Here is a 13,598-nt window from a genome sequence, read left to right as displayed (position 1 = left end):
AATAAGTTCCCAAAGTTTCAATATTGAAATCGCATCCGAAGTGCCTGAAAATTAATTAAAAGTGTGACGCGGCCTCCTTGCCACGCCAAGCTCAGAGGGATAACAACCCCTACATTCACAAGGAGAGGCTTCCAAACTGTATCCTGGATCTTGTCAAGCCCACTTACAGGTTTCTGGCCGATCTTGCACTTCTCAGAAAGTGTGTTCGTGGCAAAACCCACAATCCAAATGAGTCTCTAAATTCACTCATGTGGAAACGATGCCCTATAAACACATTTGCATCTGCTACAGTTGTCAGAATTGCAACTTATGATGCAGTTATTGTATTTAATGACGCGAACGTCTGGAGGATGAAGGTATTAGAAAGAATGGGCTTTAAGATAGGAAATTTTACTCAAGACATCCTGAGAAAAATAGATTTACAGCACGTCTCTGCAGCTGAAAAGTCAGTTGACGGCCTGGTAAAGGGAAGAAGACACACAACAAGAAACCAGAAGAGAAAGCTTGAAGGGAAAGACAACCCAGAACACATATGTGGTGCCTTCTGAAGAAGTTACATAAGGAAAAATGTTTGGTTGAACTTTAAATTGCGTTTCCTGAAAAGTTTGTTTTTTAAAGGTTATGTACTTTGTCCTCAGATGCTACGTATGCTAGAGATTTTGTACACATATTTCTGTAAGCCTAATAAATTTTGTCTCAAGACCAAATTTTGCATTCTGATTGCAAGCTGAGATATGAGACAAAGTGCTTCGAATTTTTGATGGATTTAAAATTGTACTTGTGGAATTATAATTAAAAATTATGAAAATCCTCCTATTTGACTTATTCCAAAAACCTCATGAGGGAAGCTTACAGCATACAAAGAGATGAAACACTGAATTTTTTGTATTGTAAGTAGGCTGTTTAGGTTTTCTTATTGGTAACGCCACGTAGCGCTCTGTATGAAAATCACTGGCTGTGCTGTGTGCAGTCTGTGGCTAGTTTGCATTGTTGTCTACCATTGTAGTGTTGGGCAGCTGGATGTGAACAGCGCGTAGCGTTGCGCAGTTGAAGGTGAGCCGCCAGCACTGGTGGATGTGGGGAGTGAGATGGCGGAGTTTTGAGAGCGGATGATCTGGACAGTGACAGTAGATTTGTAAGACTAGATTCATGAACTGATATATAGTATGACTTTTGAACAATATTAAGGTAAACACATTGTTTTTTCTCTATCAAAATCTTTCATTTGCTAACTGTGCCTATCAGTAGTTAGTGCCTTCAGTAGTTTGAATCTTTTATTTAGCTGGCAGTAATGGCGCTCGGTGTATTGCAGTAGCTTGAGTAACCAAGATTTTTGTGAGGTAAGTGATTTGTGAAAGGTATAGTTTAATATTAGTCAGGGCCATTCTTTTGTAGGGATTATTGAAAGTCAGATTACGTTGCGCTAAAAATATTGCGTGTCAGTTTAAGCACAGTCATTTATAATTTTTCTAAGAGGACGTTTCAGTATAAATCTCTTGAATACTTTCTGAGAAACAGGAACCTACATTATTTTTTTTAAAATAAAACTTCCAATTTCATTCAAAAAAAGTTCAGTATATATAATCAAACGATTTTATATGTACATTTGCTACTTTCATGTAAAGCGTGGTACAAAATTTCATGCCCGCATCTCGTGGTCGTGCGGTAGCGTTCTCGCTTCCCACGCCCGGGTTCCCGGGTTCGATTCCCGGCGGGGTCAGGGATTTTCTCTGCGTCGTGTTGGCTGGGTGTTGTGTGCTGTCCTTAGGTTAGTTAGGTTTAAGTAGTTCTAAGTTCTAGGGGACTGATGACCATAGATGTTAAGTCCCATAGTGCTCAGAGCCATTTGAACCAAAATTTCATTGCCATATCCCCAAAACTGTGGATTTGGTGAATTTTTTAAATAATATATGTTTTTCATCAACATCCCCTCTTAAATATGGCGCATTTTGTACTCACTTTTGGTAGTTTTACATCCGGAACTCCTGAGTGTAGAAACCAAATAATACCACGCCGTTTCCATTGCTTCAATTTTTAGCCGTGTAAGTGAAGTAGTGCGACCTTTAGTGACGACTAACACCCTTTAAAAGAGAGTTTTACCCTCTTCAGTGTCTGATTCTATCTCTGTCTATTGATGGAAATTAATGAAAGTGTAATATATCTACTACTCATATTAATTAGAAACAAACCCTGTCGCTGTACTGGGTTCAGTTCCAGCGCTTATAGCAGCCCCCCGACAGATATTAAATTCTAGCTTCTCAAATGTAGAACAAATGTACGCTCCATTTGTGCCCATCGACTCTACATTTTTGTGCCGCCCTTCCCACTTTAAGGCTTTTCACTTCTCGTCTTCCGCGGCCTTTCTTCACTCCTTCCCTCAGCCGGCCGTTACAGGTTCCTCCGTAGCCACTTCTAGTAGTCTGCCGATCAATGGCCCGAGACTGCAGTTAGCTATCGACAGGGCCGCCGGTTATGGGCTGCACTTAGGTCGCCGTCCTGCTGACTCCACAGGTCCCTCTCTCGAAAGATATGAATTCTTCTTTATCGTTTGCTCTGCACGGCTTCTGCTAGAGACATAGTGTGTTCCAATAGGGTTTAAGGAGCCATCGCTCAGCCTGTGTATGCAATGTCAGTCAAGAATTATTTTCTATCAAGTTTCTTAGTCCTATTGTGCAAATTTTGTTTATGAACCTATTGTAGCACATTAACGTAACAGGTCGTATATTAATCTTTTCACTAGGTCACGTATCTAAAAGTCGTTACCTCCACACTTCTCGTTTGATGCCTCCTGTATAATGCACCGTTTCTGAACCAATTACGAAAGATTGATACTATAAACTGAATGAACTTTTAGAGACATCCAAAACCTGTATGATTACATCGCTAATGACACAAAGAATGATTGGAAACACTCGGATAATATGGTTGTAGTATTCCGGTCCAGAAATTCCGTGTAATCCATGACCAATCCTCACTTGTACTTTGTACATGATGATTCCGTTTGCTAACAGACGCCGAAAGCTATGAGAAGGAACTTATATCAATCAAATGACTGTAGCCTGTCTGGACACAGCTCCTAATACAGATGTAGTGCATGTTGAATGAAACGATATCGGTAGGGATACCTGTGTAGAAGGGCTATCAAAGCATATGAATTTCAAAGCAGAATTATCGAAGCGGAACAGGAAGTAAATGATGACTTTCGAGATGTGAAACTCCGAGAAGAATCCGATAGAGCACTGAGATGTAACTCTAAACAAGGCTCCTGGAGTAAACGATATTCCGTCAGTATTTTGAGTTCCGTGGGGGAGCCAGCTAAGACAAAACTATACGAATTGTGGGCAAGTCAATTAAAACGGCGTAATATCCTAAGACTACTGGAAGAATATAGTAATTCGAATTCCAAAGAATGCAGATGCCGACAAGTGCGAAGATAACTAAACTCTTAGTTTAATAATTCCTTCCTGACATCAGTTATTTACAGAAGAATGGGATAATTGGTAGAAGTGGATCTCGAGGACCATCAGTTTGGGTTTCGGAGAAATATAGGAACATGTGAGGTACTACTGAGTTATCTTAGATGATAGGTTAAAGAAAGGCCAAGCTAAGTTTGTAGCTTTTGTAGATTTAGAGAAAATTTTCGACAATGTTGGCTGAAACATACTGATATTCTAAAGGTTGAAGGACCAAAGTAAAGGGAAGAAAGGTTATTTACAACCTGTATAGAAAAACTTGTTTCGATTATAAGTGTCGGACATGACACGAAAGCAGTGGCTGAGAGGGAGTGAGAACGTGGTGTAGCGTACCCCCGATATTACTCAACCCGTACATCGAGAAAGTAGTAAAAAAAACTAGTAGAAATTTGAAGAGAGAATTATACGTTCAAGAAGAAGAAAGAAAAATTCTGAGGTTTGCCGCTGACATTTGACCCTGTCAAAGACGACAAGGTACTCGGAAGATCAGATGAATGGAATGGACAGTAACTTGAAAAGATGTTATAATAAGATTAACTCCATTAAAATAAGGAAAATGGAACAGAGTAATTAAATCAGGTGATTCTGACTGAACTAGATTTCAAAATGAGAGACAAATGTAGTACATGAATGTTACTGTTTGGACAGCAAAATAGTTGTTGATGGCCAACGTAGAGAGGCTATAAAATGCAGACTGGCCATTGCAAGAAAAGAATTTGTGAATCCATTAGAGACCTGTAAAATACAACAACTTATAAACTCCATTCAATATCGAAGACTGTAGAACGAAAACCAGGGGAGCCTTGTTGCATACAGTCTCAGTTCAGGAGGCGAGACAAGGGCCTGGCGTTTTTTGTTGAAAGCACGTTAGAGCTCTTTTTTTCTGTGACTATATATAGAGTAAATAATTAAATGGAGCTGTCGTTTCTCCACTTAGGCTACATTTATTTAGATCCCTTCTTAATCACACTACCAGTTATGCAACTATAGTTCTACACTGCACTGGTCATTTGTCAAAGCAACATGAACAGCGTACATTGTACACCATAGCAAGACTTTTGGTCAGGTGAATACACGGTTATAAATACAAAATCAAATAGGGTTAATGCAGTAGTAGGTTTAATAATGAATAAAAAAAATAGAAGTTCGGGTAAGCTACTACAAAAAACATAGTAAACGCATTATTGTAGCCAAGATGGACACGAAGCCCACGCCTACAACAGTAGTACTAGTCTATATGACAACAAGCTCCGCAGATGACGAAGAAATTGAAGAAATGTATGATGAGATAAAAGAAATTGATCAAATAGTGAAGGGAGACGAAAATTTAATAGTCATGGGTGACTGGAATTCGATAGTAGGAAAAGGAAGAGAAGGAAACGTAGTAGGTGAATACGAATTGGCGTAAGAAATGAAAGAGGAAGCCTCCTGGTAGAATTTTGTACAGAGCACAACTTAATCATAGCTAACACTTGGTTCAAGAATCATAAAAGAAGGTCGTATACATTGAAGAAGCCTGGAGATACTGACAGGTTTCAGATAGATTATATAATGGTAAGACAGAGATTTAGGAACCAGGTTTTAAATTGTAATACATTTCCAGGGGCAGATGTGGACTCTGACCACAATCTATTGGTTATGAACTGTAGATTAAAACTGAAGAAACTGCAAAAAGTTGGGAATTTAAGGAGATGGGACCTAAATAAACTGACTAAACGAGAGGTTGTACAGAGTTTCAGGAAGAGCATAAGGGAACAATTGACAAGAATGGGGGAAAGAAATACTGTAGAAGAAGAATTGGTAGCTTTGAGGGATGAAGTTGTGAAGGCAGCAGAGGACTAAGTAGGTAAAAAGACGAGGGATAGTAGAAATCCTTGTATGAATATCAAGAGCTCAGATGGAAACCCAGTTCTAAGCAAAGAAGGGAAAGCAGAAAGGTGGAAGGAGTATTTAGAGGGACTATACCAGGGGGATGTACTTGAGGGCAATGTTATAGAAATGGAAGAGGATGTAGATGAAGATGAAATGGGAGATATGACAGTGTGTGAAGAGTTTGATAGAGCACTGAAAGACCTAAATCGAAACAAGGCCCTGGGAGTGGTCAACATTCCATTAAAACTACTGACAGCCTTTAGAGAGCCAGTCCTGACAAATCTCTACCATCTGGTGAGCAAAATGTATGAGACAGACGAAATACCCTCAGACTTCAGGAAGAATGTAATAATTCCAATCCCAAAGAAAGCAGGCGTTGACAGATGTGATAATTACCGAACTATCAGTTTAATAAGTCACAGCTGCAAAATACTAACGCGAATTCTTTACAGACGAATGGAAAAATTGGTAGAAGCTGACCACAGGGAAGATCCGTTTGGATTCCGTAGAAATATGGGAACACGTGAGGCAATACTGACCTTATCTTAGAAGCTAGATTAAGAAAAGGCAAACCTACGTTTCTAGCACTTGTAGACTTAGTGAAAGCTTTTGTCAATGTTGACTGGAATACTCTCTTTCAAATATTCTGAAGGTGGCACGGGTAAAATACAGGGAGCGAAAGTCTATTTGCAATTTGTACAGAAATCAGATGGCAGTTATAAGAGACGACGGACATGAAAGGGAAGCAGTGGTTGGGAAGGGAGTGAGACAGGGTTGTAGCCTCTCCCCGACGTTATTCAATCTGTATATTGAGCAAGCAATAAAGGAAACAAAAGAAAAATTCGGAGTAGGTATTAAAATCCATGGAGAAGAAATAAAAACGTTAAGGTTCGCCGATGACATTGTAATTCTGTCAGAGACAGCAAAGGACTTAGAAGAGCAGTTGAACGGAATGGAGAGTGTCTTGAAGTGGGGATATAAGATGAACATCAACAAAAGCAAAACGAGGATAATGGAATGTAGTCGAATTAAGTCGGGTGAGGCTGAGGGAATTAGATTAGGAAATGAGACACTTAAAGTAGTAAATGAGTTTTGCTATTTGGGGAACAAAATAACTGATGATGGTCGAAGTAGAGAGGACATAAAATTTAGACTGGCAATGGCAAGGAATGCGTTTCTGAAGAAGAGGAATTTGTTAACATCGAGTATAGATTTAAGTGTCAGGAAGTCTTTTATGAAAGTATTTGTGTGGAGTGTTGCCATGTATGGAAGTGGAACATGGACGATAAATTGTTCGGAAAATAAGAGATTAGAAGCTTTCGAAATGTGGTGCTACAGAAGAATGCTGAAATTTAGATGGGTAGATCACATAACTAATGAGGAGGTATTGAATAGAATTGGGGAGAAGAGGAGTTTGTGGCCCAACTTGACAAAAAGATGGGATCGGTTGGTAGGACATGTTCTGAGGCATCAAGGGATCACAAATTTAGTATTGGAGTGCAGCGTGGAGGGTAAAAATCGTAGAGGGTGACCAAGAGATGAATACACTAAGCAGATTCAGAAGGATGTAGGCTGCAGTAGGTACTGGGAGATGAAGAAGTTTGCACAGGATAAAGTAGCATGGAGAGCTGCATCAAACCAGTCTCAGGACTGAAGGCCACAACAACAACAACAACAGCAATTGGTCGCACATCCGGTGAATTCGCTGCCATTCTCAAGGATATGGAAAATTGCTCAGCGTAACCACTCGAAAATGGATTCTAATCCGAAACCAACTGCGTAACTAAGAAGAGCTCTTAATAAATACAGCCTAAATGAAAGAAAAAAGCCTCATTCACTCAACAAAGTTGTGGTTGTAGCACTCACTGTGAAGAAGATGTACCGGATGTGGTAACTACGTTAGACGCCAAGTTAATATTCTATGACGTCCTTGGGGATTTTCTCTGCCCGAGGACTGGGTGTTTGTGCTGTCCTCATCATTTTATTCTCATCATTTTATTCTCATCGAGTTCGCCACAACAGCTGGAGACAAGAAGAACCGCATACCAGTTAAGAGTGTCGCTGCTACTGCACTTGCCGACGGACCTTGTGTTTTCTGTGGTTGCAGACTTAATTTTAGTATTGACATTAACGATACTTTCGATCGTGGTAATGGTTGGCTCACTGTAGCCATTGTACGTGTAGGTACAGGAGTACCTAGTGTTCCTGGGCCTGAAAGTTTTGTTGATAGAGACATTATTCAAATGGTTCAAATGGTTCTGAGCACTATGGGACTCAACATCTTAGGTCATCAGACCCCTAGAACTCAGAACTACTTAAACCTAACTAACCTAAGGACATCTCACACATCCATGCCCGAGGCAGGATTCGAACCTGCGACCGTAGCAGTCCTGCGGTTCCATAGAGACATTATTACCTATCGTACCTACCATATGGCAGAACTTGCTAATAAGGACTTTGGTAAATCTGCTTACATGTCTCCTTCTGCATTGTCTTTGTATACTCAATGGCTACAATGGACTGTATAAAAATTGGACTGCGTAAAAATTGGGACTTTGTAAGGGCGCTGAAGAACGCACTCTTGAGCGCCCCAGTTGTAGATAGTGTTTTTTTCCAGAACTTCTTGGGAGACGTCTGACGACAAGTCCAGCGATCTTACTGAAACCCTCTGTGGAAAAAGTTTCCTTCGTAAGCACCAGTTTACCTACAAATAATGCAATGTGTTAGAAGTTACTGGAGCAAGCCATCATGTCTAAATCAAATCTCTTCAGACATGACCAAAGACACATCGCCTAGTAATAAGCAGAAAAAACACAAATTTCTAGTAATAATCATCCCATTCCACTGTGCTAGGGTGCTACAGCAACGAGTTTCGAATTATTTCAGAAGAAAAACAATTTGGCTGCGGAAGTGTTTAATATCAATGACGGGTTTCGTCTTTTTATAGCGTCGTCAGATTGTGTAAAAGGAGCTGGATATGTAACCCATTCGTCATAAAGCCATATAAAATGAAAAACGGTCCTCTTACTGTTGCATCTAATTTCCATTTTATGTCTTTATAACGGATGGGGTACATATCCAGCTACTTTTACCCAATCTGATGATGCTCCTAAAAGACTAAAAGCGTCATTGATATTAAATAATTTCGCAACCAAGACTGCTTTTATTCTGAACTAAATTTCTGGTAGTATTTCACACATGGCTTTTATCCATCTACCCCCACCCTAAAAGACGTGTTTAAGGGCCAGCTGTATTTCCATAAAAAGTTTTGTTTTAGAAGACACCGTAACGAAATATTTATTTACTTTGGAAAGCACTGTAGGGGTGGAACGATTTGAATTATTGATCGAATATGTGCAGAGCATGTCCTGTAGAGGTATGTGCTCCCATTTATGACAGAAAACTGTAAGAATTTCTCCCGTGTTTTACATGTGCGTTAAAGCACCTATGATTGTTGCTAGTAACTTGGTTTTATTTCTTAACTGAGCGAGAAAATGTATAAAAATTAAAATTTCCGAAGAGCCTTTAATATTACTTTGATAATATTTTAAAATTTAAAGATCAGATGAAACATGCTTCTTTTGTCTATAATAAGTTTCACGAATCGTTCATCAACCATGTAAGAAGTAATTTATATAAAAGGAATGCATCAAATACTGTTCTGGCAACAACTGCGTGTTTGCTATCTCCCAGCACGTTGCTAAATTAATTTTTTGAACGTCCATGTTACAAACGTGCCTTCTGTGAATCAGTAATACTGTTTACGACGAAAGAGAGCATTTAAGTGTCATTGTCTTGTGACGAGCGTGGGAACGTGCATTTGATCATCGAGTTTCCGTATTATCAACAAACAGCCACGCCGCGACGGTGCCGCGCACGTTCGTGCAACCGAAAAATTAACTTCACGAATAGTGTTAAAATATCATTACTAGTGTCAAGGAGGAGTGGTACCAAATATCTGTGTATGCGTGATGAGCGTAAGAACTTCCGTGCAATCATTCGGCTTCCGCATCTTCAACAATCACCCACGTCGTGTCGGTTACGCGTACGCTCGTCCGAATGATATTGTGGACTGTTAATCATCCATTTCTGAATTAGGATGTAAACAGTACAACCTGCGACTTTCTTATATCGTCTCAGAACATAGTGGTTCATACTAGACGTTGAACAGTGTTGTGTTTTAACGTTGAGTGGCTCCCCTAAACCCGCTTGCATATTTCGATAGATAATTTCAGGCAAGCCAGCAGCACTGTGGAACAGAACAGTACGACGCCGCGGGATTACCAGGTACGTGGTGTGGACAGGGCGCACGGTCGAAACGACAACCAGTTTAAAGTACCCCACCCATTTTTACCCCCGGGCGGGTTGACATTACGACATCGGCAACTACTACTGAAATGGGCACGTGACCATCGGCATTGGACGATGGCGCAGTGACAGAGCGCTGCATGATTTGATGAATAACGTTACCTTCTTCATTATGCCGATGGGAGGGTGTAAATCCGTCGTCTTCCAGGGGAACAACTACTTGAAACCCCTACTGCAGGAAGGAGACTAGGTGACGGAGGATTCCTTATGCTCTGGGTAACATTCACGTCGGAGTTCATGGATCCAGTGGAGCTCGTGCAAAGCACCATGGCGGCCAAGGAGTATCTTACACTGATTGCAGACCACGTACACCCGTTCATGCCAATCATGTCTCCCGACGGCAGTGCCATTATCCAGCAAGATAATGCGCCATGTCACAAGGCTAGTAGTGTGATAGAGTGGTTCGAGGAACACAGCAGCGAGCTCCAATTGATGTGCTGGACCCCAGCTCGCCGGATCAGAACCTGATCGAACATATCTGGGTTATCAGAGCTCGTCACCCCCCTCCCCTGAATTTACTGGAATTAGGTGACTTGTGCGTGCAGATGTGGAGCCACCTCCCTCCAGACACATAAAGGTCTCATGCCTTCCATGCCACGACGCCTCGCCACTGTTATCCGGGCCAAAGGTGGATACACCGACTATGAAGTAGACGGTCATAAAGTTCTGACTGTTCAGTGTATCCGCGAGGAAAAGGGGCAGAATGCACAGATGAAGATCTCCCTTTCTGACATGCGGCTGAAGCCATCCCGTTGGATACCCAAGTCAATGTTATGCAGTCGTTTTTTCCCAAAACTGCCTCGTAACTAATATAAAATCAGAATACACAAAATATAAATAACCATTACATTACAATAATTAATTAACACCTGGAAGTGGAATGATAATTAGTACCAGTGATTTCCAGAAATTAATTATCTTAATTTACATTTTTATTCGGATTTGCAAAGTTGGCTCAGTAGCCAGGTAAGGGGACCACCCCTCCCCCCCCCCCCCCTACCAGCACCCCCTCCCCAGTGAATTTTCATAAGCGCGCCCCAGTCGGGCCACAGGTCAATGTCACTCACATGGCCAGATTTTCCTTTTGAGTTATCGCGACAGGACACCAGGCACTTCACAGGGAACACAGATACTATCTCCCATGGCAAATGCCCTCCAGAAGCGGCTATTCCATGACTTGAAGGAGGAAAGAGGCGAAACGTTTTTAGCAAGGTCCATGAAACTCATTATTGCGAACAAGCTGTGTTTCTTTGATACGCACCAGACGCCACGGGCGACACCTAGAAAACAGAGCCGGCCGGTGTGGCCGTGTGGTTCTAGGCGCTTCAGTCTGTAACCGCGTGGCCGCTACGGTCGCAGGTTCGAATCCTGCCTCGGGCATGGATGTGTGTGATGTCCTTAGGTTAGTTAGGTTTAAGTTGTTCTAAGTTCTAGGGAACTGATGACCTCAGAAGTTAAGTCACATAGTGCTCAGAGCCATTTGAACCATTTTTAGAAAACATAGTGAGACCCATAGTTTGGAACCGCATCGTAAGGCGGGATGCCACCAAAAGTCAGCTCCATGAAAACTAAATATTTATGCAGTATGAGAACTCCAAGGATTGGCTGGGTAAAACTGTGTAAGTCCTCCACTGTGTGTTTCTACACTCCTGGAAATGGAAAAAGAACACATTGACACCGGTGTGTCAGACCCATCATACTTGCTCCGGACACTGCGAGAGGGCTATACAAGCAATGATCACACGCACGGCACAGCGGACACACCAGGAACCGCGGTGTTGGCCGTCGAATGGCGCTAGCTGCGCAGCATTTGTGCACCGCCGCCGTCAGTGTCAGCCAGTTTGCCGTGGCATGCGGAGCTCCATCGCAGTCTTTAACACTGGTAGCATGCCGCGACAGCGTGGACGTGAACCGTATGTGCAGTTGACGGACTTTGAGCGAGGGCGTATAGTGGGCATGCGGGAGGCCGGGTGGACGTACCGCCGAATTGCTCAACACGTGGGGCGTGAGGTCTCCACAGTACATCGATGTTGTCGCCAGTGGTCGGCGGAAGGTGCACGTGCCCGTCGACCTGGGACCAGACCGCAGCGACGCACGGATGCACGCCAAGACCGTAGGATCCTACTCAGTGCCGTAGGGGACCGCACCGCCACTTCCCAGAAAATTAGGGACACTGTTGCTCCTGGGGTATCGGCGAGGACCATTCGCAACCGTCTCCATGAAGCTGGGCTACGGTCCCGCACACCGTTAGGCCGTCTTCTGCTCACGCCCCAACATCGTGCAGCCCGCCTCCAGTGGTGTCGCGACAGGCGTGAATGGAGGGACGAATGGAGACGTGTCGTCTTCAGCGATGAGAGTCGCTTCTGCCTTGGTGCCAATGATGGTCGTATGCGTGTTTGGCGCCGTGCAGGTGAGCGCCACAACCAGGACTGCATACGACCGAGGCACACAGGGCCAACACCCGGCATCATGGTGTGGGGAGCGATCTCCTACACTGGCCGTACACCACTGGTGATCGTCGAGGGGACACTGAATAGTGCACGGTACATCCAAACCGTCATCGAACCCATCGTTCTACCATTCCTAGACCGGCAAGGGAACTTGCTGTTCCAACAGGACAATGCACGTCCGCATGTATCCCGTGCCACCCAACGTGCTCTAGAAGGTGTAAGTCAACTACCCTGGCCAGCAAGATCTCCGGATCTGTCCCCCATTGAGCATGTTTGGGACTGGATGAAGCGTCGTCTCACGCGGTCTGCACGTTCAGCACGAACGCTAGTCCAACTGAGGCGCCAGGTGGAAATGGCATGGCAAGCCGTTCCACGGGACTATATCCAGCATCTCTACGATCGTCTCCATGGGAGAATAGCAGCCTGCATTGCTGCGAAAGGTGGATATACACTGTACTAGTGCCGACATTGTGCATGCTCTGTTGCCTGTGTCTATGTGCCTGTGGTTCTGTCAGTGTGATCATGTGATGTATCTGACCCCAGGAATGTGTCAATAAAGTTTCCCCTTCCTGGGACAATGAATTCACGGTGTTCTTATTTCAATTTCCAGGAGTGTATATGAAATTTAGTCCAAATTTACTTCGCACTCTAGAAAAAGTCTACGTATTACCGAAACTATGTAATCACAAACTGTTACCCAAATTAAACTCGTATGCTAACCTTTGACTAAACAGAACCTATTTTGAACTGAACTGTAACTGGTCAAAGACTGTGCGGCTGGTCCCGGCAGAGGTTCGAGTCCTCCCTCGGGCGTGGGTGTGTGTGTTTGTCCTTAGGATAATTTCGATTAAGTAGTGTGTAAGCTTAGGGACTGATGACCTTAGCAGTTAAGTCCCATAAGATTTCACACACATTTGAACATTTTTATTTTTTTTTTTATTTTTTTTTATTTTTTTTTTTTTTTTTTTTTTTTTGTAACTGGTCTGAACACAGTTAGTCTTTGCACCAAATACACAAATGAAGTAAGACAATTGTCTGGCCCAAATCAAAATATCCACGTACCTCACGTCTTGACAACATTGTTGCAGCTTTCTCGAAAGTAGAACAGCAGACAGCAAGCAGGCAACGGTTAAGCTAGATTTCTATTTTTAAATAAAGTTTCCAAACAATACTCAAACTGTTGTATACCATATGGTATAATGTGGTAAAGATTAATTATAAACCTTCTTCAGACAGCGGGATGGGGAGAATAACTATGCCTTTGAAGTGGAAAAAGTTAGCTAACTGACATTAATCATTATGACAAACTAGCTGCGTAGTGTTGCAGCCTTAACTCAAGCTTCTTCTCTTGAAATAGGAAACAGTATTCAAAATTTATATTCTTTACGCTTTTCAGTATACACATCATATTAATCGTCGCTGTCCTTTGCAATAA

This window comes from Schistocerca piceifrons, chromosome 7, assembly GCF_021461385.2.
Source record: "Schistocerca piceifrons isolate TAMUIC-IGC-003096 chromosome 7, iqSchPice1.1, whole genome shotgun sequence".
NCBI classification, from domain to species: Eukaryota; Metazoa; Arthropoda; class Insecta; order Orthoptera; family Acrididae; genus Schistocerca; species Schistocerca piceifrons.
Note: the sequence above shows the minus strand (reverse complement) of the source record.